The sequence below is a fragment of the Denticeps clupeoides genome, unplaced genomic scaffold (genome assembly GCF_900700375.1).
Source record: "Denticeps clupeoides unplaced genomic scaffold, fDenClu1.1, whole genome shotgun sequence".
Taxonomy (NCBI): domain Eukaryota; kingdom Metazoa; phylum Chordata; class Actinopteri; order Clupeiformes; family Denticipitidae; genus Denticeps; species Denticeps clupeoides.
Genome location: NW_021629977.1, coordinates 1 through 26,403, shown reverse-complemented (window position 1 = coordinate 26,403; position 26,403 = coordinate 1). Strand labels below are relative to the sequence as shown.

Below are 26,403 nucleotides of genomic sequence, written 5' to 3'. Positions count from 1 at the left end.
TAAGATATACAGAGTTTGGTAACATGCACGTTAGTGTCAGAATATAGAATGCAACTTGGTCAAATTTTTGGTTTCAGTATATCTAGAGCTCATAAGTAAAAGTTGTGTTAACGCTTGGCTCGTTGGTCTAGGGGTATGATTCTCGCTTTGGGTGCGAGAGGTCCCGGGTTCAAATCCCGGACGAGCCCATTCAAATGTTTGTGTTGCCTAAATGTTTTGCTTGAGTTCCTGGTGTTAACTAGTGCAGCTCTTAACATTGCCTTTAACCTATCATTCTGCACATTTTGTGTGCCAATGGCTTGTCTAGGGGTATGATTCTAACTTAGGGTGCGAGAGGTCCCGGGTTCAAATCCCGAACGAGCCCTCTTAAAAGTCCTAACAGTGTTGAATACCTGTTACCACTAAAACTCTATACTGCAACTCTGTTTGTTTGAACCCTTTTGTCTTAAGATTTTGGTTGTTAATGCCTTGTTGGTGTAAGGCTGCAGTTCTCGCTTTGGGTGCAACAGGTCCTGCATATAATTGTCAGAATAATGGACACGACTAAGTCATACGTTTTCAGTTTCAACGTTGTTATGGGTGTGTCCATCTACTATTCATACTTCAAAAAGATTTTAGCACATTTATTGGTCTAGCGCTATGATACTCGCTTGGGTATGGGAGATCCAGGTTCACAACTGGGACAAAACAATTTATTAGTTTTTGTTGAGTTGATGTTTTTTATTGATTTCTGGTCTTTTTTTATAGCCACTCTTTATATTGACCTATCTGTGTGCATGGTTTTGGTACTGTTGGCTTGTTGGTCTAGTGGTATGATTCTCGCTTCGGGTGTGAGAGGTCCCGGGTTCAAATCCCGGACAAGCCCAATGACTGCTTCCGTAAAATTCTGCTTAGATTTTGTGAAAAAGGTCTTTTTAAATATGAAGTCAAAACTTCGGAGGTTTGCCTCCCAGTTTCAAATGCCTTAAATTAATCTGCCAAATTCTATAAATTTTTTTTGTGCTTTACAGTCATCTACCCTGAAGAGCTTGGATTAATTTGACAACATGACAGTTGTTGTAGGCTCGTCAGTCTAGGGTTATGATTCTAGCTATGGCTGTTAGACCTCCCCATTCATATCCTGAACTAGTTTTTTTTGTTTGTTGTTTAATTCCTACTACCACTAATATTTTCTAGTGCAACTCTGATCACTTGTCTGGACTCTTTTGTCTTGAGATTTTGGCTGTTAATACCTTTTGGTGTGGAGCTATGACTCACGCTTTGGGGGAATCCAGGTCCTGGATTCAAATTTTGTACAAGCCTAATTGCACCCTTCAGAGTAGACAATCATTTAACAATATTTGGCTAAACAGGTTATTCCGAACAAAAAGTTTCTGTGCAATGACGCTTTGGTGATCTAGGCTCAGTGGTCTAGGGGTTTTCTGTTCAGATTAGATGCAAGAAGTCTGACGTTCAATCATGTAAACCAAGAAATATTGTTTATCTATTGACCATGCAATTGGTTTAGATTTTATTATTGAAGCAATACACAGGTGCAAGTTTAAGACAGTCAGAATGGCCGAGCGGTTTAAGGTGCCAGACTCAAGGTGAAATTCTTTCTGATTACTTGGGCTTTCTGGTCTCCCAATGGAGGCGTGGGTTCAAATCCCACTTCTGACATGCTCTGTTTTTGCTCCAATTAATATAGACAGAGAAACAGAAAAATGTATTGAGCAGTCAGAGCCGCTGTGTAGATTTTGCCTCTCTATGCCTAAAACTACATGTTGTAAAGTGACAAAGACTACTTCATCAATGATCTGATGTCACCTGCAGAGTTTGTATCTATTGTTATCTAAGATATACAGAGTTTGGTAACATGCACGTTAGTGTCAGAATATAGAATGCAACTTGGTCAAATTTTTGGTTTCAGTATATCTAGAGCTCATAAGTAAAAGTTGTGTTAACGCTTGGCTCGTTGGTCTAGGGGTATGATTCTCGCTTTGGGTGCGAGAGGTCCCGGGTTCAAATCCCGGACGAGCCCATTCAAATGTTTGAGTTGCCTAAATGTTTTGCTTGAGTTCCTGGTGTTAACTAGTGCAGCTCTTAACATTGCCTTTAACCTATCATTCTGCACATTTTGTGTGCCAATGGCTTGTCTAGGGGTATGATTCTAACTTAGGGTGCGAGAGGTCCCGGGCTCAAATCCCGAACGAGCCCTCTTAAAAGTCCTAACAGTGTTGAATACCTGTTACCACTAAAACTCTATACTGCAACTCTGTTTGTTTGAACCCTTTTGTCTTAAGATTTGGTTGTTAATGCCTTTTTGGTGTAAGGCTGCAGTTCTCGCTTTGGGTGCAACAGGTCCTGCATATAATTGTCAGAATAATGGACACGACTAAGTCATACGTTTCAGTTTCAACGTTGTTATGGGTGTGTCCATCTACTATTCATACTTCAAAAAGATTTTAGCACATTTATTGGTCTAGCGCTATGATACTCGCTTGGGTACGGGAGATCCAGGTTCACAACTGGGACAAAACAATTTATTAGTTTTTGTTGAGTTGATGTTTTTTATTGATTTCTGGTCTTTTTTTATAGCCACTCTTTATATTGACCTATCTGTGTGCACGGTTTTGGTACTGTTGGTCTAGTGGTATGATTCACGCTTCGGGTGTGAGAGGTCCCGGGTTCAAATCCCGGACAAGCCCAATGACTGCTTCCATAAAATTCTGCTTAGATTTTGTGAAAAAGGTCTTTTTAAATATGAAGTCAAAACTTCGGAGGTTTGCCTCCCAGTTTCAAATGCCTTAAATTAATCTGCCAAATTCTATAAATTTTTTTTGTGCTTTACAGTCATCTACCCTGAAGAGCTTGGATTAATTTGACAACATGACAGTTGTTGTAGGCTCGTCAGTCTAGGGTTATGATTCTAGCTATGGCTGTTAAACCTCCCCATTCATATCCTGAACTAGTTTTTTTGTTTGTTGTTTAATTCCTACTACCACTAATATTTTCTAGTGCAACTCTGATCACTTGTCTGGACTCTTTGTCTTGAGATTTTGGCTGTCAATACCTTTTGGTGTGGAGCTTGTGACTCACGCTTTGGGGGAATCCAGGTCCTGGATTCAAATTTGTACAAGCCTAATTGCACCCTTCAGAGTAGACAATCATTTAACAATATTTGGCTAAACAGGTTATTCCGAACAAAAAGTTTCTGTGCAATGACGCTTTGGTGATCTAGGCTCAGTGGTCTAGGGGTTTTCTGTTCAGATTAGATGCAAGAAGTCTGACATTCAATCATGTAAACCAAGAAATATTGTTTATTCTATTGACCATGCAATTGGTTTAGATTTTATTATTGAAGCAATAAACAGGTGCAAGTTTAAGACAGTCAGAATGGCCGAGCGGTTTAAGGTGCCAGACTCAAGGTGAAATTCTTTCTGATTACTTGGGCTTTCTGGTCTCCCAATGAAGGCGTGGGTTCAAATCCCACTTCTGACATGCTCTGTTTTTGCTCCAATTAATATAGACAGAGAAACAGAAAAATGTATTGAGCATGTCAGAGCCGCTGTGTAGATTTTGCCTCTCTATGCCTAAAACTACATGTTGTAAAGTGACAAAGACTACTTCATCAATGATCTGATGTCATCTGCAGAGTTTGTATCTATTGTTATCTAAGATATACAGAGTTTGGTAACATGCACGTTAGTGTCAGAATATAGAATGCAACTTGGTCAAATTTTTGGTTTCAGTATATGTAGAGCTCATAAGTAAAAGAGGTGTTACCGCTTGGCTCGTTGTCTAGGGGTATGATTCTCGCTTTGGGTGCGAGAGGGTCCCGGGTTCAAATCCCGGACGAGCCCATTGAAATGTTTGTGTTGCCTAAATATTTTGCTTGAGTTCCTGGTGTTAACTAGTGCAGCTCTTAACATTGCCTTTAACCTATCATTCTGCACATTTTGTGTGCCAATGGCTTGTCTAGGAGTATGATTCTTGCTTAGGGTGCGAGAGGTCCCGGGTTCAAATCCCGAACGAGCCCTCTTAAAAGTCCTAACAGTATTAAATACCTGTTACCACTAAAACTCTATACTGCAACTCTGTTTGTTTGAACCCTTTTGACTTAAGATTTGGTTGTTAATGCCTTGTTGGTGTAAGGCTGCAGTTTCTCGCTTTGGGTGCAACAGGTCCTGCATATAATTGTCAGAATAATGGACACGACTAAGTCATACGTTTTCAGTTTATCAAACGTTGTTATGGGTGTGTCCATCTACTATTCATACTTCAAAAAGAATTTAGCACATTTATTAGTCTAGCGCTATGATACTCGCTTGGGTACGGGAGGTCCAGGTTCACAACTGGGACAAAACAATTTATTAGTTTTTGTTGAGTTGATGTTTTTTATGAATTTCTGGTCTTTTTTTATAGCCACTCTTTATATTGACCTATTTGTGTGCATGGTTTGGTATTGTTGGCTTGTTGGTCTAGTGGTATGATTCTCGCTTCGGTTGTGAGAGGTCCCGGGTTCAAATCCCGGACAAGCCCAATGACTGCTTCCATAAAATTCTGCTTAGATTTTGTGAAAAAGGTCTTTTTAAATATGAAGTCAAAACTTCGGAGGTTTGCCTCCCAGTTTCAAATGCCTTAAATTAATCTGCCAAATTCTATACATTTTTTTTGTGCTTTACAGTCATCTACCCTGAAGAGCTTGGATTAATTTGACAACATGACAGTTGTTGTAGGCTCGTCAGTCTAGGGTTATGATTCTAGCTATGGCTGTTAGACCTCCCCATTCATATCCTGAACTAGTTTTTTTTGTTTGTTGTTTAATTCCTACTACCACTAATATTTTCTAGTGCAACTCTGATCACTTGTCTGGACTCTTTTGTCTTGAGATTTTGGCTGTCAATACCTTTTTGGTGTGGAGCTATGACTCACGCTTTGGGGGAATCCAGGTCCTGGATTCAAATTTTGTACAAGCCTAATTGCAACCCTTCAGAGTAGACAATCATTTAACAATATTTGGCTAAACAGGTTATTCCGAACAAAAAGTTTCTGTGCAATGACGCATTGGTGATCTAGGCTCAGTGGTCTAGGGGTTTTCTGTTCAGATTAGATGCAAGAAGTCTGACGTTCAATCATGTAAACCAAGAAATATTGTTTATCTATTGACCATGCAATTGGTTTAGATTTTATTATTGAAGCAATACACAGGTGCAAGTTTAAGACAGTCAGAATGGCCGAGCGGTTTAAGGTGCCAGACTCAAGGTGAAATTCTTTCTGATTACTTGGGCATTCTGGTCTCCCAATGGAGGCGTGGGTTCAAATCCCACTTCTGACATGCTCTGTTTTTGCTCCAATTAATATAGACAGAGAAACAGAAAAATGTATTGAGCAGTCAGAGCCGCTGTGTAGATTTTGCCTCTCTATGCCTAAAACTACATGTTGTAAAGTGACAAAGACTACTTCATCAATGATCTGATGTCACCTGCAGAGTTTGTATCTATTGTTATCTAAGATATACAGAGTTTGGTAACATGCACGTTAGTGTCAGAATATAGAATGCAACTTGGTCAAATTTTTGGTTTCAGTATATCTAGAGCTCATAAGTAAAAGTTGTGTTAACGCTTGGCTCGTTGGTCTAGGGGTATGATTCTCGCTTTGGGTGCGAGAGGTCCTGGGTTCAAATCTCGGACGAGCCCATTCAAATGTTTGTGTTGCCTAAATGTTTTGCTTGAGTTCCTGGTGTTAACTAGTGCAGCTCTTAACATTGCCTTTAACCTATCATTCTGCACATTTTGTGTGCCAATGGCTTGTCTAGGGGTATGATTCTAACTTAGGGTGCGAGAGGTCCCGGGTTCAAATCCCGAACGAGCCCTCTTAAAAGTCCTAACAGTGTTGAATACCTGTTACCACTAAAACTCTATACTGCAACGCTGTTTGTTTGAACCCTTTTGTCTTAAGATTTTGGTTGTTAATGCCTTGTTGGTGTAAGGCTGCAGTTCTCGCTTTGGGTGCAACAGGTCCTGCATATAATTGTCAGAATAATGGACACGACTAAGTCATACGTTTTCAGTTTCAACGTTGTTATGGGTGTGTCCATCTACTATTCATACTTCAAAAAGATTTTAGCACATTTATTGGTCTAGCGCTATGATACTCGCTTGGGTACGGGAGATCCAGGTTCACAACTGGGACAAAACAATTTATTAGTTTTTGTTGAGTTGATGTTTTTATTGATTTCTGGTCTTTTTTTATAGCCACTCTTTATATTGACCTATCTGTGTGCATGGTTTTGGTACTGTTGGCTTGTTGGTCTAGTGGTATGATTCTCGCTTCGGGTGTGAGAGGTCCTGGGTTCAAATCCCGGACAAGCCCAATGACTGCTTCCATAAAATTCTGCTTAGATTTTGTGAAAAAGGTCTTTTTAAATATGAAGTCAAAACTTCGGAGGTTTGCCTCCCAGTTTCAAATGCCTTAAATTAATCTGCCAAATTCTATAAATTTTTTTTGTGCTTTACAGTCATCTACCCTGAAGAGCTTGGATTAATTTGACAACATGACAGTTGTTGTAGGCTCGTCAGTCTAGGGTTATGATTCTAGCTATGGCTGTTAGACCTCCCCATTCATATCCTGAACTATTTTTTTTTGTTTGTTGTTTAATTCCTACTACCACTAATAATTTCTAGTGCAACTCTGATCACTTGTCTGGACTCTTTTGTCTTGAGATTTTGGCTGTCAATACCTTTTTGGTGTGGAGCTGTGACTCACGCTTTGGGGGAATCCAGGTCCTGGATTCAAATTTTGTACAAGCCTAATTGCACCCTTCAGAGTAGACAATCATTTAACAATATTGGCTAAACAGGTTATTCCGAACAAAAAGTTTCTGTGCAATGACGCTTTGGTGATCTAGGCTCAGTGGTCTAGGGGTTTTCTGTTCAGATTAGATGCAAGAAGTCTGACGTTCAATCATGTAAACCAAGAAATATTGTTATCTATTGACCATGCAATTGGTTTAGATTTTATTATTGAAGCAATAAACAGGTGCAAGTTTAAGACAGTCAGAAACGCCGAGCGGTTTAAGGTGCCAGACTCAAGGTGAAATTCTTTCTGATTACTTGGGCTTTCTGGTCTCCCAATGGAGGCGTGGGTTCAAATCCCACTTCTGACATGCTCTGTTTTTGCTCCAATTAATATAGACAGAGAAACAGAAAAATGTATTGAGCAGTCAGAGCCGCTGTGTAGATTTTGCCTCTCTATGCCTAAAACTACATGTTGTAAAGTGACAAAGACTACTTCATCAATGATCTGATGTCATCTGCAGAGTTTGTATCTATTGTTATCTAAGATATACAGAGTTTGGTAACATGCACGTTAGTGTCAGAATATAGAATGCAACTTGGTCAAATTTTTGGTTTCAGTATATCTAGAGCTCATAAGTCAAAGAGGTGTTGACGCTTGGCTCGTTGGTCTAGGGGTATGATTCTCGCTTTGGGTGCGAGAGGTCCCGGGTTCAAATCCCGGATGAGCCCATTCAAATGTTTGTGTTGCCTAAATGTTTTGCTTGAGTTCCTGGTGTTAACTAGTGCAGCTCTTAACATTGCCTTTAACCTATCATTCTGCACATTTTGTGTGCCAATGGCTTGTCTAGGGGTATGATTCTCGCTTAGGGTGTGAGAGGTCCCGGGTTCAAATCCCGAACGAGCCCTCTTAAAAGTCCTAACAGTGTTGAATACCTGTTGCCACTAAAACTCTATACTGCAACTCTGTTTGTTTGAACCCTTTTGTCTTAAGATTTTGGTTGTTAATGCCTTGTTGGTGTAAGGCTGCAGTTCTCGCTTTGGGTGCAACAGGTCCTGCATATAATTGTCAGAATAATGAACACGACTAAGTCATACGTTTTCAGTTTCAACGTTGTTATGGGTGTGTCCATCTACTATTCATACTTCAAAAAGATTTTAGCACATTTATTGGTCTAGCGCTATGGTACTCGCTTGGGTACGGGAGGTCCAGGTTCACAACTGGGACAAAACAATTTATTAGTTTTTGTTGAGTTGATGTTTTTTATTGAATTTCTGGTCTTTTTTTATAGCCACTCTTATATTGACCTATTTGTGTGCATGGTTTTGGTACTGTTGGCTTGTTGGTCTAGTGGTATGATTCTCGCTTCGGGTGTGAGAGGTCCCGGGTTCAAATCCCGGACAAGCCCAATGACTGCTTCCATAAAATTCTGCTTAGATTTTGTGAAAAAGGTCTTTTAAATATGAAGTCAAAACTTCGGAGGTTTGCCTCCCAGTTTCAAATGCCTTAAATTAATCTGCCAAATTCTATAAAATTTTTTGTGCTTTACAGTCATCTACCCTGAAGAGCTTGGATTAATTTGACAACATGACAGTTGTTGTAGGCTCGTCAGTCTAGGGTTATGATTCTAGCTATGGCTGTTAGACCTCCCCATTCATATCCTGAACTAGTTTTTTTGTTTGTTGTTTAATTCCTACTACCACTAATATTTTCTAGTGCAACTCTTATCACTTGTCTGGACTCTTTTGTCTTGAGATTTTGGCTGTCAATACCTTTTTGGTGTGGAGCTATGACTCACGCTTTGGGGGAATCCAGGTCCTGGATTCAAATTTTGTACAAGCCTAATTGCACCCTTCAGAGTAGACAATCATTTAACAATATTTGGCTAAACAGGTTATTCCGAACAAAAAGTTTCTATGCAATGACGCTTTGGTGATCTAGGCTCAGTGGTCTAGGGGTTTTCTGTTCAGATTAGATGCAAGAAGTCTGACGTTCAATCATGTAAACTAAGAAATATTGTTTATCTATTGACCATGCAATTGGTTTAGATTTTATTATTGAAGCAATACACAGGTGCAAGTTTAAGACCGTCAGAATGGCCGAGCGGTTTAAGGTGTCAGACTCAAGGTGAAATTCTTTCTGATTACTTGGGCTTTCTGATCTCCCAATGGAGGCGTGGGTTCAAATCCCACTTCTGACATGCTCTGTTTTTGCTCCAATTAATGTAGACAGAGAAACAGAAAAATGTATTGAGCAGTCAGAGCCGCTGTGTAGATTTTGCCTCTCTATGCCTAAAACTACATGTTGTAAAGTGACAAAGACTACTTCATCAATGATCTGATGTCATCTGCAGAGTTTTGTATCTATTGTTATCTAAGATATACAGAGTTTGGTAACATGCACGTTAGTGTCAGTATATAGAATGCAACTTGGTCAAATTTTTGGTTTCAGTATATCTAGAGCTCATAAGTAAAAGAGGTGTTAACGCTTGGCTCGTTGGTCTAGGGGTATGATTCTCGCTTTGGGTGCGAGAGGTCCCGGGTTCAAATCCCGGACGAGCCCATTCAAATGTTTGTGTTGCCTAAATGTTTTGCTTGAGTTCCTGGTGTTAACTAGTGCAGCTCTTAACATTGCCTTTAACCTATCATTCTGCACATTTTGTGTGCCAATGGCTTGTTGATGTAGTGGTATAATTCCCTCTTAGGGTGCGAAAACTCTCGTTTTTAAAAACCAGAAAATGCCCAAAGTTCCTGTCATTTTAAATGAAATTTGAAGCTTCTGCACTGTGTCTCCCAGGTTAAAATGCTTTAAATTCAAACGCTAAAAATTCAACCAAATTCTATCCGTCATTATGTGCCGTAAGGTGATCTACAAAGTCCTTTTTTTTTTAATACAGTGTGACCTTACCGTTCACGGCTCGTTGGTCTTTAATTCTCTCTTAGGGTGCGAGAGCTCCTGAGTTCAAATCCTGGACGAGCCCTCTTAAATATTCTAACAGTGTTGAATGCCTGTTATCCCTAATACTCTCTAGTGCAACTCTATTAATTTGTTTGAACCCTTATGATTTTGCTTGTTAATGCATTGTTGGTGTAGGGCTATGGTTCTCGCTTTGGGTGCAATAGGTCCTGCAGGGAATTGTCAGAATAATGGACATGACAAAGTGATATGTTTTCAATTTCAACGTTGTTATATGTGTGCCCATCTACTATTCCTACTTCAAAAAGTTTTAGCACTTGGATTATTGGTCTAGGGGTTATGATACTCGATGTGGGTGTGAGAGGTCCCAGGTTCACGACTTGGACAAGACCATTCAATAGGTTTTGTTGATTTAATGTTTTTTTTATTGAATTTCTGGTCTTTTTTTACAGCCACTCTTTAAACTGACAGGTAGCAGGTGACACGCTGAGCTTGGAGGGTTTGGAGGTGAGGAGTTCAGGCACAATGGTATTGAACGCAGAGCTGAAGTCCACAAACAGAATCCTTGCGTAGGTTCCCAGGCGGTCGAGATGTTGCAGGATGTAATGCAGCCCCATATTCACTACATCATCTACCGACCTGTTTTCCCGGTAGGCAAACTGCAGGGGCTCCAGCATGTGTCTCGTGATGTTCTTCAGATGGGCTAAAACCAGGCGTTCAAAGGATTTCATGACCACAGACGTCAAGGCAACAGGTCTGTGGTCATTCAGTCTAGTGATGAGCCTCTTTGGTTTAAAGTTCAAGATTTTCAAGCAGAGTTTGTGTACGGACAAACCAGCTGAAGAATGCCCAATCTTGTCTGATCTCAGAAGCTAAGAAGGCTTGGGCCTGGTTAGTACTTGGATGGGAGACTACCTGGGAATAGCAGGTGCTGTAAGCTTTAATTATTGAAAAACTTTTAAAATGAAAGTATTTACATGGCTTTGTTAGCTTTTTTTGCCTTTTCTCCATCATAATTTGACAGTAAAGCGGGAGTTTTCACTCTTTGATATGTGTTCAAGCCCCTTTGGTTTAAAGTTCAAGATTTTCAAGCAGAGTTTGTGTACAGACAAACCAGCTGAAGATTGCCCAATCTTGTCTGATCTCAGAAGCTAAGAAGGCTTGGGCCTGGTTAGTACTTGGATGGGAGACTACGTGGGAATGCCAGGTGCTGTAAGCTTTAACTATTGTAAAACTTTTAAAATGAAAGTATTTACATCACTTTGTTAACTTTTTTAAAGTAAGTTAAGGGGTATTTTCTTTCTTTGATATGTTTTCCCGCCTTTTTTCTTATTTTTTAACTTCTCTTCAGGTTTCTTTGTCTGTGTGTGCTCTACAACGATCATTCACAGGCTTGGAGCTGAATCGATTAGGTGGGGTTTTCCAGCCCTCGGCCTTCAGGTGCTACGCACCCTGATCTCAATTTAATATCTGATATGTCATATTAAGCGGATTTTTAAAACAGGGAGTCGGCAATAGGGCCTGCTCCATCCGCTCCATTCATCGACCCAGTATTGCATTGCCTCTAGAAGGTGTCCATTTATTTGTTGTATTGCAAATAAAAGCTTACCACTCCAACTTTTTGCCTTTTCTCCATCATAATTTGACAGTAAAGCGGGAGTTTTCACTCTTTGATATGTGTTCAAGCCCCTTTGGTTTAAAGTTCAAGATTTTCAAGCAGAGTTTGTGTACGGACAAACCAGCTGAAGAATGCCCAATCTTGTCTGATCTCAGAAGCTAAGAAGGCTTTGGCCTGGTTAGTACTTGGATGGGAGACTACGTGGGAATACCAGGTGCTGTAAGCTTTATCTATTGAAAAACTTTTAAAATGAAAGTATTTACATGGCTTTGTTAGCTTTTTTTGCCTTTTCTCCATCATAATTTGACAGTAAAGCGGGAGTTTTCACTCTTTGATATGTGTTCAAGCCCCTTTGGTTTAAAGTTCAAGATTTTCAAGCAGAGTTTGTGTACGGACAAACCAGCTGAAGAATGCCCAATCTTGTCTGATCTCAGAAGCTAAGAAGGCTTGGGCCTGGTTAGTACTTGGATGGGAGACTACATGGAATACCAGGTGCTGTAAGCTTTATCTATTGAAAAACTTTTAAAATGAAAGTATTTACATGGCTTTGTTAGCTTTTTTTTGCCTTTTCTCCATCATAATTTGACAGTAAAGCGGGAGTTTTCACTCTTTGATATGTGTTCAAGCCCCTTTGGTTTAAAGTTCAAGATTTTCAAGCAGAGTTTGTGTACAGACAAACCAGCTGAAGATTGCCCAATCTTGTCTGATCTCAGAAGCTAAGAAGGCTTGGGCCTGGTTATTACTTGGATGGGAGACTACCTGGGAATGCCAGGTGCTGTAAGCTTTAACTATTGTAAAACTTTTAAAATGAAAGTATTTACATCACTTTGTTAACTTTTTTTAAAGTAAGTTAAGGGGTATTTTCTTTCTTTGATATGTTTTCCCGCCTTTTTTCTTTTTTTTTTTAACTTCTCTTCAGGTTTCTTTGTCTGTGTGTGCTCTACAACGATCATTCACAGGCTTGGAGCTGAATCGATTAGGTGGGGTTTTCCAGCCCTCGGCCTTCAGGTGCTACGCACCCTGATGTCAATTTAATATCTGATATGTCATATTAAGCGGATTTTTAGAACAGGGAGTCGGCAATAGGGCCTGCTCCATCCGCTCCATTCATCGACCCAGTATTGCATTGCCTTTTAGAAGGTGTGCACTTTATTTGTTGTATTGCAAATAAAAGCTTACCACTCCAACTTTTTGCCTTTTCTCCATCATAATTTGACAGTAAAGCGGGAGTTTTCACTCTTTGATATGTGTTCAAGCCCCTTTGGTTTAAAGTTCAAGATTTTCAAGCAGAGTTTGTGTACGGACAAACCAGCTGAAGAATGCCCAATCTTGTCTGATCTCAGAAGCTATGAAAGCTTGGGCCTGGTTATTATTTGGATGGGAGACTACGTGGGAATGCCAGGTGCTGTAAGCTTTAACTATTGTAAAACTTTTAAAATGAAAGTATTTACATCACTTTGTTACCTTTTTTTAAAGTAAGTTAAGGGGTATTTTGTTTCTTTGATATGTTTTCCCACCTTTTTTCTTTTTTTTTTTTTTTTACCTTCTCTTCAGGTTTCTTTGTTTGTGTGTGCTCTACAACGATCATTCACAGGCTTGGAGCTGAATCGATTAGGTGGGGTTTTCCAGCCCTCGGCCTTCAGGTGCTACGCACCCTGATGTCAATTTAATATCTGATATGTCATATTAAGCGGATTTTTAAAACAGTGAGTCGGCAATAGGACCTGCTCCATCCGCTCCATTCATCGACCCAGTATTGCATTGCCTTTTAGAAGGTGTGCACTTTATTTGTTGTATTGCAAATAAAAGCTTACCACTCCAACTTTTTGCCTTTTCTCCATCATAATTTGACAGTAAAGCGGGAGTTTTCACTCTTTGATATGTGTTCAAGCCCCTTTGGTTTAAAGTTCAAGATTTTCAAGCAGAGTTTGTGTACAGACAAACCAGCTGAAGAATGCCCAATCTTGTCTGATCTCAGAAGCTAAGAAGGCTTGGGCCTGGTTAGTGTTTGGATGGGAGACTACCTGTGAATACCAGGTGCTGTAAGCTTTATCTATTGAAAAACTTTTCAAATAAAAGTATTTACATGGCTTTGTTAGCTTTTTTTGCCTTTTCTCCATCATAATTTGACAGTAAAGCGGGAGTTTTCGCACTTTATAATGTTTTCAAAGCCCTTTTGGTTTAGAGTTCAAGATTTTCAAGCAGAGTTTGTGTACGGACAAACCAGCTGAAGAATGCCCAATCTTGTCTGATCTCAGAAGCTAAGAAGGCTTGGGCCTGGTTAGTACTTGGATGGGAGACTACATGGGAATACCAGGTGCTGTAAGCTTTATCTATTGAAAAACTTTTAAAATGAAAGTTTTTTGCATGGCTTTGTTAGCTTTTTTTGCCTTTTATCCATCATAATTTGACAGTAAAGCGGGAGTTTTCACTCTTTGATATGTGTTCAAGCCCCTTTGGTTTAAAGTTCAAGATTTTCAAGCAGAGTTTGTGTACGGACAAACCAGCTGAAGAATGCCCAATCTTGTCTGATCTCAGAAGCTAAGAAAGCTTGGGCCTGGTTATTACTTGGATGGGAGACTACGTGGGAATGCCAGGTGCTGTAAGCTTTAACTATTGTAAAACTTTAAAATGAAAGTATTTACATCACTTTGTTAACTTTTTTAAAAGTAAGTTAATGGGTATTTCCTTTCTTTGATATGTTTTCCCGCCTTTTTTCTTTTTTTTTTTTTTTTTTTTTTAACTTCTCTTCAGGTTTCTTTGTCTGTGTGTGCTCTACAACGATCATTCACAGGCTTGGAGCTGAATCGATTAGGTGGGGTTTTCCAGCCCTCGGCCTTCAGGTGCTACGCACCCTGATGTCAATTTAATATCTGATATGTCATATTAAGCGGATTTTTAGAACAGGGAGTCGGCAATAGGGCCTGCTCCATCCGCTCCATTCATCGACCCAGTATTGCATTGCCTTTTAGAAGGTGTGCACTTTATTTGTTGTATTGCAAATAAAAGCTTACCACTCCAACTTTTTGCCTTTTCTCCATCATAATTTGACAGTAAAGCGGGAGTTTTCACTCTTTGATATGTGTTCAAGCCCCTTTGGTTTAAAGTTCAAGATTTTCAAGCAGACTTTGTGTATGGACAAACCAGCTGAAGAATGCCCAATCTTGTCTGATCTCAGAAGCTAAGAAGTCTTGGGCCTGGTTAGTGCTTGGATGGGAGACTACGTGGGAATACCAGGTGCTGTAAGCTTTATCTATTGAAAAACTTTTAAAATGAAAGTATTTACATGGCTTTGTTAGCTTTTTTTGCCTTTTCTCCATCATAATTTGACAGTAAAGCGGGAGTTTTCACTCTTTGATATGTGTTCAAGCCCCTTTGGTTTAAAGTTCAAGATTTTCAAGCAGACTTTGTGTACGGACAAACCAGCTGAAGAATGCCCAATCTTGTCTGATCTCAGAAGCTAAGAAGTCTTGGGCCTGGTTAGTGCTTGGATGGGAGACTATGTGGGAATACCAGGTGCTGTAAGCTTTATCTATTGAAAAACTTTTAAAATGAAAGTATTTACATGGCTTTGTTAGCTTTTTTTGCCTTTTCTCCATCATAATTTGACAGTAAAGCGGGAGTTTTCACTCTTTGATATGTGTTCAAGCCCCTTTGGTTTAAAGTTCAAGATTTTCAAGCAGAGTTTGTGTACAGACAAACCAGCTGAAGAATGCCCAATCTTGTCTGATCTCAGAAGCTAAGAAGGCTTGGGCCTGGTTAGTGTTTGGATGGGAGACTACCTGTGAATACCAGGTGCTGTAAGCTTTAATCTATTGAAAAACTTTTAAAATGAAAGTATTTACATGGCTTTGTTAGCTTTTTTTGCCTTTTCTCCATCATAATTTGACAGTAAAGCGGGAGTTTTCGCACTTTATAATGTGTTCAAAGCCCTTTTGGTTTAAAGTTCAAGATTTTCAAGCAGAGTTTGTGTACGGACAAACTAGCTGAAGAATGCCCATCTTGTCTGATCTTAGAAGCTAAGAAGGCTTGGGCCTTGTTAGTACTTGGATGGGAGACTACCTGGGAATACCAGCTGCTGTAAGCTTTATCTATTGAAAAACTTTAAAATGAAAGTATTTACATGGCTTTGTTAGCTTTTTTTGCCTTTTCTGCATCATAATTGACAGTAAAGCGGGAGTTTTCACTCTTTGATATGTGTTCAAGCCCCTTTGGTTTAAAGTTCAAGATTTTCAAGCAGAGTTTGTGTACGGACAAACCAGATGAAGAATGCCCAATCTTGTCTGATCTCAGAAGCTAAGAAGGCTTGGGCCTGGTTAGTACTTGGATGGGAGACTACGTGGGAATGCCAGGTGCTGTAAGCTTTAACTATTGTAAAACTTTTAAAATGAAAGTATTTACATCACTTTGTTACCTTTTTTTAAAGTAAGTTAAGGGGTTTTTTCCTTTCTTTGATATGTTTTTCCGCCTTTTTTTCTTTTTTTTTTTTTAACTTCTCTTCAGGTTTCTTTGTCTGTGTGTGCTCTACAACGATCATTCACAGGCTTGGAGCTGAATCGATTAGGTGGGGTTTTTCCAGCCTCGGCCCTTCAGGTGCTACGCACCCTGATGTCAATTTAATATCTGATATGTCATATAAGCGGATTTTAGAACAGGGAGTCGGCAATAGGGCCTGCTCCATCCGCTCCATTCATCGACCCAGTATTGCATTGCCTTTAGAAGGTGTGCACTTTATTTGTTGTATTGCAAATAAAGCTTACCACTCCAACTTTTTGCCTTTTCTCCATCATAATTTGACAGTAAAGCGGGAGTTTTCACTCTTTGATATGTGTTCAAGCCCCTTTGGTTTAAAGTTCAAGATTTTCAAGCAGAGCTTGTGTACGGACAAACCAGCTGAAGAATGCCCAATCTTGTCTGATCTCAGAAGCTAAGAAGGCTTGGGCCTGGTTAGTACTTGGATGGGAGACTACCTGGGAATACCAGGTGCTGTAAGCTTTAACTATTGAAAAACTTTTAAAATGAAAGTATTTACATGGCTTTGTTAGCTTTTTTTTGCCTTTTCTCCATCATAATTGACAGTAAAGCGGGAGTTTTCACTCTTTGATATGTGTTCAAGCCCCTTTGGTTTAAAGTTCAAGATTTTCAAGCAGAGTTTGTGTACGGACAAACCAGCTGAAGAATGCCCAATCTTGTCTGATCTCAGAAGCTAAGAAGGCTTGGGCCTGGTTAGTACTTGGATGGGAGACTACCGTGGGAATGCCAGGTGCTGTAAGCTTTAACTATTGTAAAACTTTTAAAATGAAAGTATTTACATCACTTTGTTACCTTTTTTTAAAGTAAGTTAAGGGGTATTTTCTTTCTTTGATATGTTTTCCCGCCTTTTTTCTTTTTTTTTTTTTTTTTTTTAACTTCTCTTCAGGTTTCTTTGTCTGTGTGTGCTCTACAACGATCATTCACAGGCTTGGAGCTGAATCGATTAGGTGGGTTTTCCAGCCCTCGGCCTTCAGGTGCTACGCACCCTGATGTCAATTTAATATCTGATATGTCATATTAAGCGGATTTTTAGAACAGGGAGTCGGCAATAGGGCCTGCTCCATCCGCTCCATTCATCGACCCAGTATTGCATTGCCTTTAGAAGGTGTGCACTTTATTTGTTGTATTGCAAATAAAAGCTTACCACTCCAACTTTTTGCCTTTTCTCCATCATAATTTGACAGTAAAGCGGGAGTTTTCACTCTTTGATATGTGTTCAAGCCCCTTTGGTTTAAAGTTCAAGATTTTCAAGCAGAGTTTGTGTACGGACATACCAGCTGAAGAATGCCCAATCTTGTCTGATCTCAGAAGCTAAGAAGGCTTGGGCCTGGTTAGTACTTGGATGGGAGACTACCTGGGAATACCAGGTGCTGTAAGCTTTAACTATTGAAAAACTTTTAAAATGAAAGTATTTACATGGCTTTGTTAGCTTTTTTTGCCTTTTCTCCATCATAATTTGACAGTAAAGCGGGAGTTTTCACTCTTGATATGTGTTCTAAGCCCCTTTGGTTTAAAGTTCAAGATTTTCAAGCAGAGTTTGTGTACGGACAAACCAGCTGAAGAATGCCCAATCTTGTCTGATCTCAGAAGCTAGAAGGCTTGGGCCTGGTTAGTACTTGGATGGGAGACTACCTGGGAATACCAGGTGCTGTAAGCTTTAACTATTGAAAAACTTTTAAAATGAAAGTATTTAAATGGCTTTGTTAGCTTTTTTTGCTTTTTCTCCATCATAATTTGATAGTAAAGCAGGGAGTTTTCGCACTTTATAATGTTCTCAAAGTCCTTTTGTTTAAAGTTCCAAGATTTTCAAGCAGAGTTTGCTGTACGGACAATGCCAGCTGAAGATGCCCAATCTTGTCTGATCTCAGAAGCTAAGAAGGCTTTGGGCCTGGTTAGTACTTGGATGGGAGACTACCTGGGAATGCCCAGGTGCTGTAAGCTTTAACTATTGTTAAAACTTTTAAAAATGAAAGTATTTACATGGCTTTGTTAGCTTTTTTGCCTTTTCTCCATCATAAACTTCTCTTCAGCTTTGACAGTAAAGCGGGAGTTTTCCACTCTTTGATATGTGTTCAAGCCCTTTGGTTTAAAGTTCAAGATTTTCAAGCAGAGTTTGTGTACGGACAAACCAGCTGAAGATTGCCCAATCCTTGTCTGATCTCAGAAGCTAAGAAGGCTTGGGCCTGGTTAGTACTTGGATGGGAGACTACGTGGGAATGCCCGGTGCTGTAAGCTTTAACTATTGTTAAACTTTTAAATGAAAGTATTTACATCACTTTGTTACCTTTTTTTAAGTAAGTTAAGGGGTATTTCTTTCTTTGATATGTTTTCCCGCCTTTTTTCTTTTTTTTTTTTTTTTAAACTTCTCTTCAGGTTTCTTTGTCTGTGTGTGCTCTACAACGATCATTCACAGGCTTGGAGCTGAATCGATTAGGTGGGATTTTCCAGCCCTCGGCCTTCAGGTGCTACGCACCCTGATGTCAATTTAATATCTGATATGTCATATTAAGCGGATTTTTAGAACAGGGAGTCGGCAATAGGGCCTGCTCCATCCGCTCCATTCATCGACCCAGTATTGCATTGCCTCTAGAAGGTGTGCACTTTATTTGTTGTATTGCAAATAAAAGCTTACCACTCCAACTTTTTGCCTTTTCTCCATCATAATTTGACAGTAAAGCGGGAGTTTTCACTCTTTGATATGTGTTCAAGCCCCTTTGGTTTAAAGTTCAAGATTTTCAAGCAGAGTTTGTGTACAGACAAACCAGCTGAAGAATGCCCAATCTTGTCTGATCTCAGAAGCTAAGAAGGCTTGGGCCCCTGGTTAGTACTTGGATGGGAGACTACCTGGGAATACCAGGTGCTGTAAGCTTTAACTATTGAAAAACTTTTAAAATGAAAGTATTTACATGGCTTTGTTAGCTTTTTTTGCCTTTTCTCCATCATAATTTGACAGTAAAGCGGGAGTTTTCACTCTTTGATATGTGTTCAAGCCCCTTTGGTTTAAAGTAAAGATTTTCAAGCAGAGTTTGTGTACGGACAAACCAGCAGAAGATTGCCCAATCTTGTCTGATCTCAGAAGCTAAGAAGGCTTGGGCCTGGTTAGTACTTGGATGGGAGACTACGTGGGAATACCAGGTGCTGTAAGCTTTAACTATTGTTAAACTTTTAAAATGAAAGTATTTACATGGCTTTGTTAGCTTTTTTTGCCTTTTCTCCTATCATAATTTGACAGTAAAGCGGGAGTTTTCACTCTTTGATATGTGTTCAATGCCCTTTGGTTTAAAGTTCAAGATTTTCAAGCAGAGTTTGTGTACGACAAACCAGCTGAAGAATGCCCAATCTTGTCTGATCTCAGAAGCTAAGAAGGCTTGGGCCTGGTTAGTACTTGGATGGGAGACTACCTGGGAATACCAGGTGCTGTAAGCTTTAACTATGAAAAACTTTTAAAATGAAAGTATTTACATGGCTTTGTTAGCTTTTTTTGCCTTTTCTCCATCATAATTTGACAGTAAAGCGGGAGTTTTCGCACTTTATAATGTTTTCAAAGCCCTTTTGGTTTAAAGTTCAAGATTTTCAAGCAGAGTTTGTGTACGGACAACCAGCTGAAGAATGCCCAATCTTGTTTGATCTCAGAAGCTAAGAAGGCTTGGGCCTGGTTAGTACTTGGATGGGAGACTACCTGGGAATGCCAGGTGCTGTAAGCTTTAACTATTGTAAAACTTTTAAAATGAAAGTATTTACATCACTTTGTTACCTTTTTTTAAGTAAGTTAAGGGGTATTTTCTTTCTTTGATATGTTTTCCCGCCTTTTTTTCTTTTTTTTTTTTTTTTTTTTTTTAAACTTCTCTTCAGGTTTCTTTGTCTGTGTGTGCTCTACAACGATCATTCACAGGCTTGGAGCTGAATCGATTAGGTGGGATTTTCCAGCCCTCGGCCTTCAGGTGCTACGCACCCTGATGTCAATTTAATATCTGATATGTCATATTAAGCGGATTTTTGGAACAGGGAGTCGGCAATAGGGCCTGCTCCATCCGCTCCATTCATCGACCCAGTATTGCATTGCCTCTAGAAGGTGTGCACTTTATTTGTTGTATTGCAAATAAAAGCTTACCACTCCAACTTTTTGCCTTTTCTCCATCATAATTTGACAGTAAAGCGGGAGTTTTCACTCTTTGATATGTGTTCAAGCCCCTTTGGTTTAAAGTTCAAGATTTTCAAGCAGAGTTTGTGTACAGACAACCAGCTGAAGAATGCCCAATCTTGTCTGATCTCAGAAGCTAAGAAGGCTTGGGCCTGGTTAGTACTTGGATGGGAGACTACCTGGGAATACCAGGTGCTGTAAGCTTTAACTATTGAAAAACTTTTAAAATGAAAGTATTTACATGGCTTTGTTAGCTTTTTTTGCCTTTTCTCCATCATAATTTGACAGTAAAGCGGGAGTTTTCACTCTTTGATATGTGTTCAAGCCCCTTTGGTTTAAAGTTAAAGATTTTCAAGCAGAGTTTGTGTACGGACAAACCAGCTGAAGAATGCCCAATCTTGTCTGATCTCAGAAGCTAAGAAGGCTTGGGCCTGGTTAGTACTTGGATGGGAGACTACCTGGGAATACCAGGTGCTGTAAGCTTTAACTATTGAAAACTTTTAAAATGAAAGTATTTACATGGCTTTGTTAGCTTTTTTTGCCTTTTCTCCATCATAATTTGACAGTAAAGCGGGAGTTTTCGCACTTTATAATGTTTTTCAAAGCCCTTTGGTTTAAAGTTCAAGATTTTCAAGCAGAGTTTGTGTACGGACAAACCAGCTGAAGAATGCCCAATCTTGTTTGATCTCAGAAGCTAAGAAGGCTTGGGCCTGGTTAGTACTTGGATGGGAGACTACCTGGGAATACCAGGTGCTGTAAGCTTTAACTATTGAAAAACTTTTAAAATGAAAGTATTTACATGGCTTTGTTAGCTTTTTTTGCCTTTTCTCCATCATAATTTGACAGTAAAGCGGGAGTTTTCGCACTTTATAATGTTTTCAAAGCCCTTTTGGTTTAAAGTTCAAGATTTTCAAGCAGAGTTTGTGTACGGACAAACCAGCTGAAGAATGCCCAATCTTGTCTGATCTCAGAAGCTAAGAAGGCTTGGGCCTGGTTAGTACTTGGATGGGAGACTACGTGGGAATGCCAGGTGCTGTAAGCTTTAACTATTGTTAAACTTTTAAAATGAAAGTATTTACATCACTTTGTTACCTTTTTTTAAGTAAGTTAAGGGGTATTTTCTTTCTTTGATATGTTTTCCCGCCTTTTTTCTTTTTTTTTTTTTTTTTAAACTTCTCTTCAGGTTTCTTTGTCTGTGTGTGCTCTACAACGATCATTCACAGGCTTGGAGCTGAATCGATTAGGTGGGATTTTCCAGCCCTCGGCCTTCAGGTGCTACGCACCCTGATGTCAATTTAATATCTGATATGTCATATTAAGCGGATTTTTGGAACAGGGAGTCGGCAATAGGGCCTGCTCCATCCGCTCCATTCATCGACCCAGTATTGCATTGCCTCTAGAAGGTGTGCACTTTATTTGTTGTATTGCAAATAAAAGCTTACCACTCCAACTTTTTGCCTTTTCTCCATCATAATTTGACAGTAAAGCGGGAGTTTTCACTCTTTGATATGTGTTCAAGCCCCTTTGGTTTAAAGTTCAAGATTTTCAAGCAGAGTTTGTGTACAGACAAACCAGCTGAAGAATGCCCAATCTTGTCTGATCTCAGAAGCTAAGAAGGCTTGGGCCTGGTTAGTACTTGGATGGGAGACTACCTGGGAATACCAGGTGCTGTAAGCTTTAACTATTGAAAAACTTTTAAAATGAAAGTATTTACATGGCTTTGTTAGCTTTTTTTGCCTTTTCTCCATCATAATTTGACAGTAAAGCGGGAGTTTTCACTCTTTGATATGTGTTCAAGCCCCTTTGGTTTAAAGTTAAAGATTTTCAAGCAGAGTTTGTGTACGGACAAACCAGCTGAAGAATGCCCATTCTTGTCTGATCTCAGAAGCTATGAAGGCTTGGGCCTGGTTAGTACTTGGATGGGAGACTACCTGGGAATACCAGGTACTGTAAGCTTTAACTATTGAAAAACTTTTAAAATGAAAGTATTTACATGGCTTTGTTAGCTTTTTTTGCCTTTTCTCCATCATAATTTGACAGTAAAGCGGGAGTTTTCGCACTTTATAATGTTTTCAAAGCCCTTTTGGTTTAAAGTTCAAGATTTTCAAGCAGAGTTTGTGTACGGACAAACCAGCTGAAGAATGCCCAATCTTGTTTGATCTCAGAAGCTAAGAAGGCTTGGGCCTGGTTAGTACTTGGATGGGAGACTACCTGGGAATACCAGGTGCTGTAAGCTTTAACTATTGTAAAACTTTTAAAATGAAAGTATTTACATCACTTTGTTACCTTTTTTTAAGTAAGTTAAGGGGTATTTTCTTTCTTTGATATGTTTTCCCGCCTTTTTTCTTTTTTTTTTTTTTTTTTTTAAACTTCTCTTCAGGTTTCTTTGTCTGTGTGTGCTCTACAACGATCATTCACAGGCTTGGAGCTGAATCGATTAGGTGGGATTTTCCAGCCCTCGGCCTTCAGGTGCTACGCACCCTGATGTCAATTTAATATCTGATATGTCATATTAAGCGGATTTTTGGAACAGGGAGTCGGCAATAGGGCCTGCTCCATCCGCTCCATTCATCGACCCAGTATTGCATTGCCTCTAGAAGGTGTGCACTTTATTTGTTGTATTGCAAATAAAAGCTTACCACTCCAACTTTTTGCCTTTTCTCCATCATAATTTGACAGTAAAGCGGGAGTTTTCACTCTTTGATATGTGTTCAAGCCCCTTTGGTTTAAAGTTCAAGATTTTCAAGCAGAGTTTGTGTACAGACAAACCAGCTGAAGAATGCCCAATCTTGTCTGATCTCAGAAGCTAAGAAGGCTTGGGCCTGGTTAGTACTTGGATGGGAGACTACCTGGGAATACCAGGTGCTGTAAGCTTTAACTATTGAAAAACTTTTAAAATGAAAGTATTTACATGGCTTTGTTAGCTTTTTTTGCCTTTTCTCCATCATAATTTGACAGTAAAGCGGGAGTTTTCACTCTTTGATATGTGTTCAAGCCCCTTTGGTTTAAAGTTAAAGATTTTCAAGCAGAGTTTGTGTACGGACAAACCAGCTGAAGAATGCCCATTCTTGTCTGATCTCAGAAGCTAAGAAGGCTTGGGCCTGGTTAGTACTTGGATGGGAGACTACCTGGGAATACCAGGTACTGTAAGCTTTAACTATTGAAAAACTTTTAAAATGAAAGTATTTACATGGCTTTGTTAGCTTTTTTTGCCTTTTCTCCATCATAATTTGACAGTAAAGCGGGAGTTTTCGCACTTTATAATGTTTTCAAAGCCCTTTTGGTTTAAAGTTCAAGATTTTCAAGCAGAGTTTGTGTACGGACAAACCAGCTGAAGAATGCCCAATCTTGTTTGATCTCAGAAGCTAAGAAGGCTTGGGCCTGGTTAGTACTTGGATGGGAGACTACCTGGGAATACCAGGTGCTGTAAGCTTTAACTATTGTAAAACTTTTAAAATGAAAGTATTTACATCACTTTGTTACCTTTTTTTAAGTAAGTTAAGGGGTATTTTCTTTCTTTGATATGTTTTCCCGCCTTTTTTCTTTTTTTTTTTTTTTTAAACTTCTCTTCAGGTTTCTTTGTCTGTGTGTGCTCTACAACGATCATTCACAGGCTTGGAGCTGAATCGATTAGGTGGGATTTTCCAGCCCTCGGCCTTCAGGTGCTACGCACCCTGATGTCAATTTAATATCTGATATGTCATATTAAGCGGATTTTTGGAACAGGGAGTCGGCAATAGGGCCTGCTCCATCCGCTCCATTCATCGACCCAGTATTGCATTGCCTCTAGAAGGTGTGCACTTTATTTGTTGTATTGCAAATAAAAGCTTACCACTCCAACTTTTTGCCTTTTCTCCATCATAATTTGACAGTAAAGCGGGAGTTTTCACTCTTTGATATGTGTTCAAGCCCCTTTGGTTTAAAGTTCAAGATTTTCAAGCAGAGTTTGTGTACAGACAAACCAGCTGAAGAATGCCCAATCTTGTCTGATCTCAGAAGCTAAGAAGGCTTGGGCCTGGTTAGTACTTGGATGGGAGACTACCTGGGAATACCAGGTGCTGTAAGCTTTAACTATTGAAAAACTTTTAAAATGAAAGTATTTACATGGCTTTGTTAGCTTTTTTTGCCTTTTCTCCATCATAATTTGACAGTAAAGCGGGAGTTTTCACTCTTTGATATGTGTTCAAGCCCCTTTGGTTTAAAGTTAAAGATTTTCAAGCAGAGTTTGTGTACGGACAAACCAGCTGAAGAATGCCCAATCTTGTCTGATCTCAGAAGCTAAGAAGGCTTGGGCCTGGTTAGTACTTGGATGGGAGACTACCTGGGAATACCAGGTGCTGTAAGCTTTAACTATTGAAAAACTTTAAAATGAAAGTATTTACATGGCTTTGTTAGCTTTTTTTGCCTTTTCTCCAATCATAATTTGACAGTAAAGCGGGAGTTTTCCCACTTTATAATGTTTTCAAAGTCCCTTTTGGTTTAAAGTTCAAGATTTTCAAGCAGAGTTTGTGTACGGACAAACCAGCTGAAGAATGCCCAATCTTGTTTGATCTCAGAAGCTAAGAAGGCTTGGGCCTGGTTAGTACTTGGATGGGAGACTACCTGGGAATACCAGGTGCTGTAAGCTTTAACTATTGAAAACTTTAAATGAAAGTATTTACATGGCTTTGTTAGCTTTTTTTGCCCTTTTCTCCATCATAATTTGACAGTAAAGCGGGAGTTTTCGCACTTTATAATGTTTTCAAAGCCCTTTTGGTTTAAAGTTCAAGATTTTCAAGCAGAGTTTGTGTACGGACAAACCAGCTGAAGAATGCCCAATCTTGTTTGATCTCAGAAGCTAAGAAGGCTTGGGCCCTGGTTAGTACTTGGATGGGAGACTACCTGGGAATACCAGGTGCTGTAAGCTTAACTATTGAAAAACTTTAAAATGAAAGTATTACATCACTTTGTTACCTTTTTTTAAGTAAGTTAAGGGGTATTTTCTTTCTTTGGATATGTTTTTCCCGCCTTTTTTTCTTTTTTTTTTTTTTTTTTTTTTTAAACTTCTCTTCAGGTTTCTTGTCGTGTGGCTCTACAACGATCATTCACAGGCTGGAGCTGAATCGATTAGGTGGGATTTTCCAGCCCTCGGCCTTCAGGTGCTACGCACCCTGATGTCAATTTAATATCTGATATGTCATATTAAGCGGATTTTTGGAACAGTGAGTCGGCAATAGGGCCTGCTCCATCCGCTCCATTCATCGACCCCAGTATTGCATTGCCTCTAGAAGGTGTGCACTTTATTTGTTGTATTGCAATAAAAGCTTTACCACTCCAACTTTTTGCCTTTTCTCCATCATAATTTGACAGTAAAGCGGGAGTTTTCACTCTTTGATATGTGTTCAAGCCCCTTTGGTTTAAAGTTCAAGATTTTCAAGCAGAGTTTGTGTACGGACAACCAGCTGAAGAATGCCCAATCTTGTCTGATCTCAGAAGCTAAGAAAACTTGGGCCTGGTTATTACTTGGATGGGGAGACTATGTGGGAATGCCAGGTGCTGTAAGCTTTAACTATTGTAAAACTTTTAAAATGAAAGTATTACATGGCTTTGTTAGCTTTTTTTTGCCTTTTCTCCATCATAATGTGACAGTAAAGCGGAGTTTTCGCACTCTTGATATGTGTTCAAGCCCCTTTGGTTTAAAGTTTAAAGATTTTCAAGCAGCGTTTGTGTACGGACAAACCAGCATGAAGATTGCCCATCTTGTCTGATCTCAGAAGCTAAGAAGGCTTGGGCCTAGTTAGTACTTGGATGGAGACTACGTGGGAATGCCAGGTGCTGTAAGCTTTAACTATTGTTAAACTTTTAAAAGAAAGTATTTACATCACTTTGTTACCTTTTTTTATAAGTAGTTAAGGGGTATTTTCTTTCTTTGATATGTTTTCCCGCCTTTTTTCTTTTTTTTCTTTTTTTTTTAAACTTCTCTTCAGGTTTCTTTGTCTGTGTGTGCTCTACAACGATCATTCACAGGCTTGGAGCTGAATCGATTAGATGTGATTTTCCAGCCCTCGGCCTTCAGGTGCTAAGCACCTGATGTCAATTTAATATCTGATATGTCATATTAAGCGGATTTTAGAACAGGGAGTCGGCAATAGGGCCTGCTCCATCCGCTCCATTCATCGACCCAGTATTGCATTGCCTCTAGAAGGTGTGCACTTTATTTGTTGTATTGCAAATAAAAGCTTACCACTCCAACTTTTGCCTTTTCTCCATCATAATTTGACAGTAAAGCGAGAGTTTCACTCTTTGATATGTGTTCAAGCCCTTTGGTTTAAAGTTCAAGATTTTCAAGCAGAGTTGTGTACGGACAAACCATGAAGAATGCCCAATCTTGTCTGATCTCAGAAGCTAAGAAGGCTTGGGCCTGGTAGTACTTGGATGG

The 26,403-nt window shown here is 39.4% G+C and overlaps 14 non-coding genes and 13 pseudogenes across 14 annotated transcripts; all 27 read left to right on the top strand.

Annotated features, from left to right (window-relative positions):
- The first annotated feature begins 116 nt into the window (after window positions 1-116).
- trnap-ugg (transfer RNA proline (anticodon UGG)) lies at window positions 117-188 on the top strand. The gene has a single exon. It is a non-coding gene; the product is annotated as a tRNA-Pro (tRNA).
- Window positions 189-793: 605 nt separating this feature from the next.
- On the top strand, window positions 794-865 carry trnap-cgg (transfer RNA proline (anticodon CGG)). Its single transcript has one exon. It is a non-coding gene; the product is annotated as a tRNA-Pro (tRNA).
- Window positions 866-1,548: 683 nt separating this feature from the next.
- trnal-caa (transfer RNA leucine (anticodon CAA)) lies at window positions 1,549-1,659 on the top strand. The gene is made up of 2 exons: window positions 1,549-1,586; window positions 1,614-1,659. It is a non-coding gene; the product is annotated as a tRNA-Leu (tRNA).
- A 289-nt stretch (window positions 1,660-1,948) lies between these two features.
- Window positions 1,949-2,020, top strand: trnap-ugg (transfer RNA proline (anticodon UGG)). Its single transcript has one exon. It is a non-coding gene; the product is annotated as a tRNA-Pro (tRNA).
- Window positions 2,021-3,369: 1,349 nt separating this feature from the next.
- On the top strand, window positions 3,370-3,480 carry trnal-caa (transfer RNA leucine (anticodon CAA)). The gene is made up of 2 exons: window positions 3,370-3,407; window positions 3,435-3,480. It is a non-coding gene; the product is annotated as a tRNA-Leu (tRNA).
- Window positions 3,481-3,770: 290 nt separating this feature from the next.
- Window positions 3,771-3,842, top strand: trnap-ugg (transfer RNA proline (anticodon UGG)). Its single transcript has one exon. It is a non-coding gene; the product is annotated as a tRNA-Pro (tRNA).
- A 607-nt stretch (window positions 3,843-4,449) lies between these two features.
- trnap-cgg (transfer RNA proline (anticodon CGG)) lies at window positions 4,450-4,521 on the top strand. Its single transcript has one exon. It is a non-coding gene; the product is annotated as a tRNA-Pro (tRNA).
- A 685-nt stretch (window positions 4,522-5,206) lies between these two features.
- Window positions 5,207-5,317, top strand: trnal-caa (transfer RNA leucine (anticodon CAA)). The gene is made up of 2 exons: window positions 5,207-5,244; window positions 5,272-5,317. It is a non-coding gene; the product is annotated as a tRNA-Leu (tRNA).
- A 289-nt stretch (window positions 5,318-5,606) lies between these two features.
- On the top strand, window positions 5,607-5,678 carry trnap-ugg (transfer RNA proline (anticodon UGG)). The gene has a single exon. It is a non-coding gene; the product is annotated as a tRNA-Pro (tRNA).
- Window positions 5,679-6,282: 604 nt separating this feature from the next.
- On the top strand, window positions 6,283-6,354 carry trnap-cgg (transfer RNA proline (anticodon CGG)). Its single transcript has one exon. It is a non-coding gene; the product is annotated as a tRNA-Pro (tRNA).
- A 1,082-nt stretch (window positions 6,355-7,436) lies between these two features.
- Window positions 7,437-7,508, top strand: trnap-ugg (transfer RNA proline (anticodon UGG)). Its single transcript has one exon. It is a non-coding gene; the product is annotated as a tRNA-Pro (tRNA).
- A 605-nt stretch (window positions 7,509-8,113) lies between these two features.
- trnap-cgg (transfer RNA proline (anticodon CGG)) lies at window positions 8,114-8,185 on the top strand. The gene has a single exon. It is a non-coding gene; the product is annotated as a tRNA-Pro (tRNA).
- A 681-nt stretch (window positions 8,186-8,866) lies between these two features.
- On the top strand, window positions 8,867-8,977 carry trnal-caa (transfer RNA leucine (anticodon CAA)). Its single transcript has 2 exons — window positions 8,867-8,904; window positions 8,932-8,977. It is a non-coding gene; the product is annotated as a tRNA-Leu (tRNA).
- Window positions 8,978-9,267: 290 nt separating this feature from the next.
- Window positions 9,268-9,339, top strand: trnap-ugg (transfer RNA proline (anticodon UGG)). Its single transcript has one exon. It is a non-coding gene; the product is annotated as a tRNA-Pro (tRNA).
- Window positions 9,340-13,521: 4,182 nt separating this feature from the next.
- LOC114778776 (uncharacterized) lies at window positions 13,522-13,640 on the top strand (annotated as a pseudogene).
- Window positions 13,641-16,187: 2,547 nt separating this feature from the next.
- Window positions 16,188-16,306, top strand: LOC114778784 (uncharacterized; annotated as a pseudogene).
- Window positions 16,307-17,104: 798 nt separating this feature from the next.
- LOC114778773 (uncharacterized) lies at window positions 17,105-17,223 on the top strand (annotated as a pseudogene).
- Window positions 17,224-20,349: 3,126 nt separating this feature from the next.
- On the top strand, window positions 20,350-20,468 carry LOC114778783 (uncharacterized; annotated as a pseudogene).
- A 160-nt stretch (window positions 20,469-20,628) lies between these two features.
- On the top strand, window positions 20,629-20,747 carry LOC114778780 (uncharacterized; annotated as a pseudogene).
- Window positions 20,748-20,908: 161 nt separating this feature from the next.
- Window positions 20,909-21,027, top strand: LOC114778781 (uncharacterized; annotated as a pseudogene).
- A 516-nt stretch (window positions 21,028-21,543) lies between these two features.
- Window positions 21,544-21,662, top strand: LOC114778775 (uncharacterized; annotated as a pseudogene).
- A 440-nt stretch (window positions 21,663-22,102) lies between these two features.
- Window positions 22,103-22,221, top strand: LOC114778779 (uncharacterized; annotated as a pseudogene).
- A 519-nt stretch (window positions 22,222-22,740) lies between these two features.
- On the top strand, window positions 22,741-22,859 carry LOC114778774 (uncharacterized; annotated as a pseudogene).
- Window positions 22,860-23,299: 440 nt separating this feature from the next.
- On the top strand, window positions 23,300-23,418 carry LOC114778778 (uncharacterized; annotated as a pseudogene).
- Window positions 23,419-23,933: 515 nt separating this feature from the next.
- Window positions 23,934-24,052, top strand: LOC114778786 (uncharacterized; annotated as a pseudogene).
- A 160-nt stretch (window positions 24,053-24,212) lies between these two features.
- LOC114778782 (uncharacterized) lies at window positions 24,213-24,331 on the top strand (annotated as a pseudogene).
- Window positions 24,332-24,493: 162 nt separating this feature from the next.
- On the top strand, window positions 24,494-24,612 carry LOC114778777 (uncharacterized; annotated as a pseudogene).
- The last annotated feature ends 1,791 nt before the right edge of the window (window positions 24,613-26,403 follow it).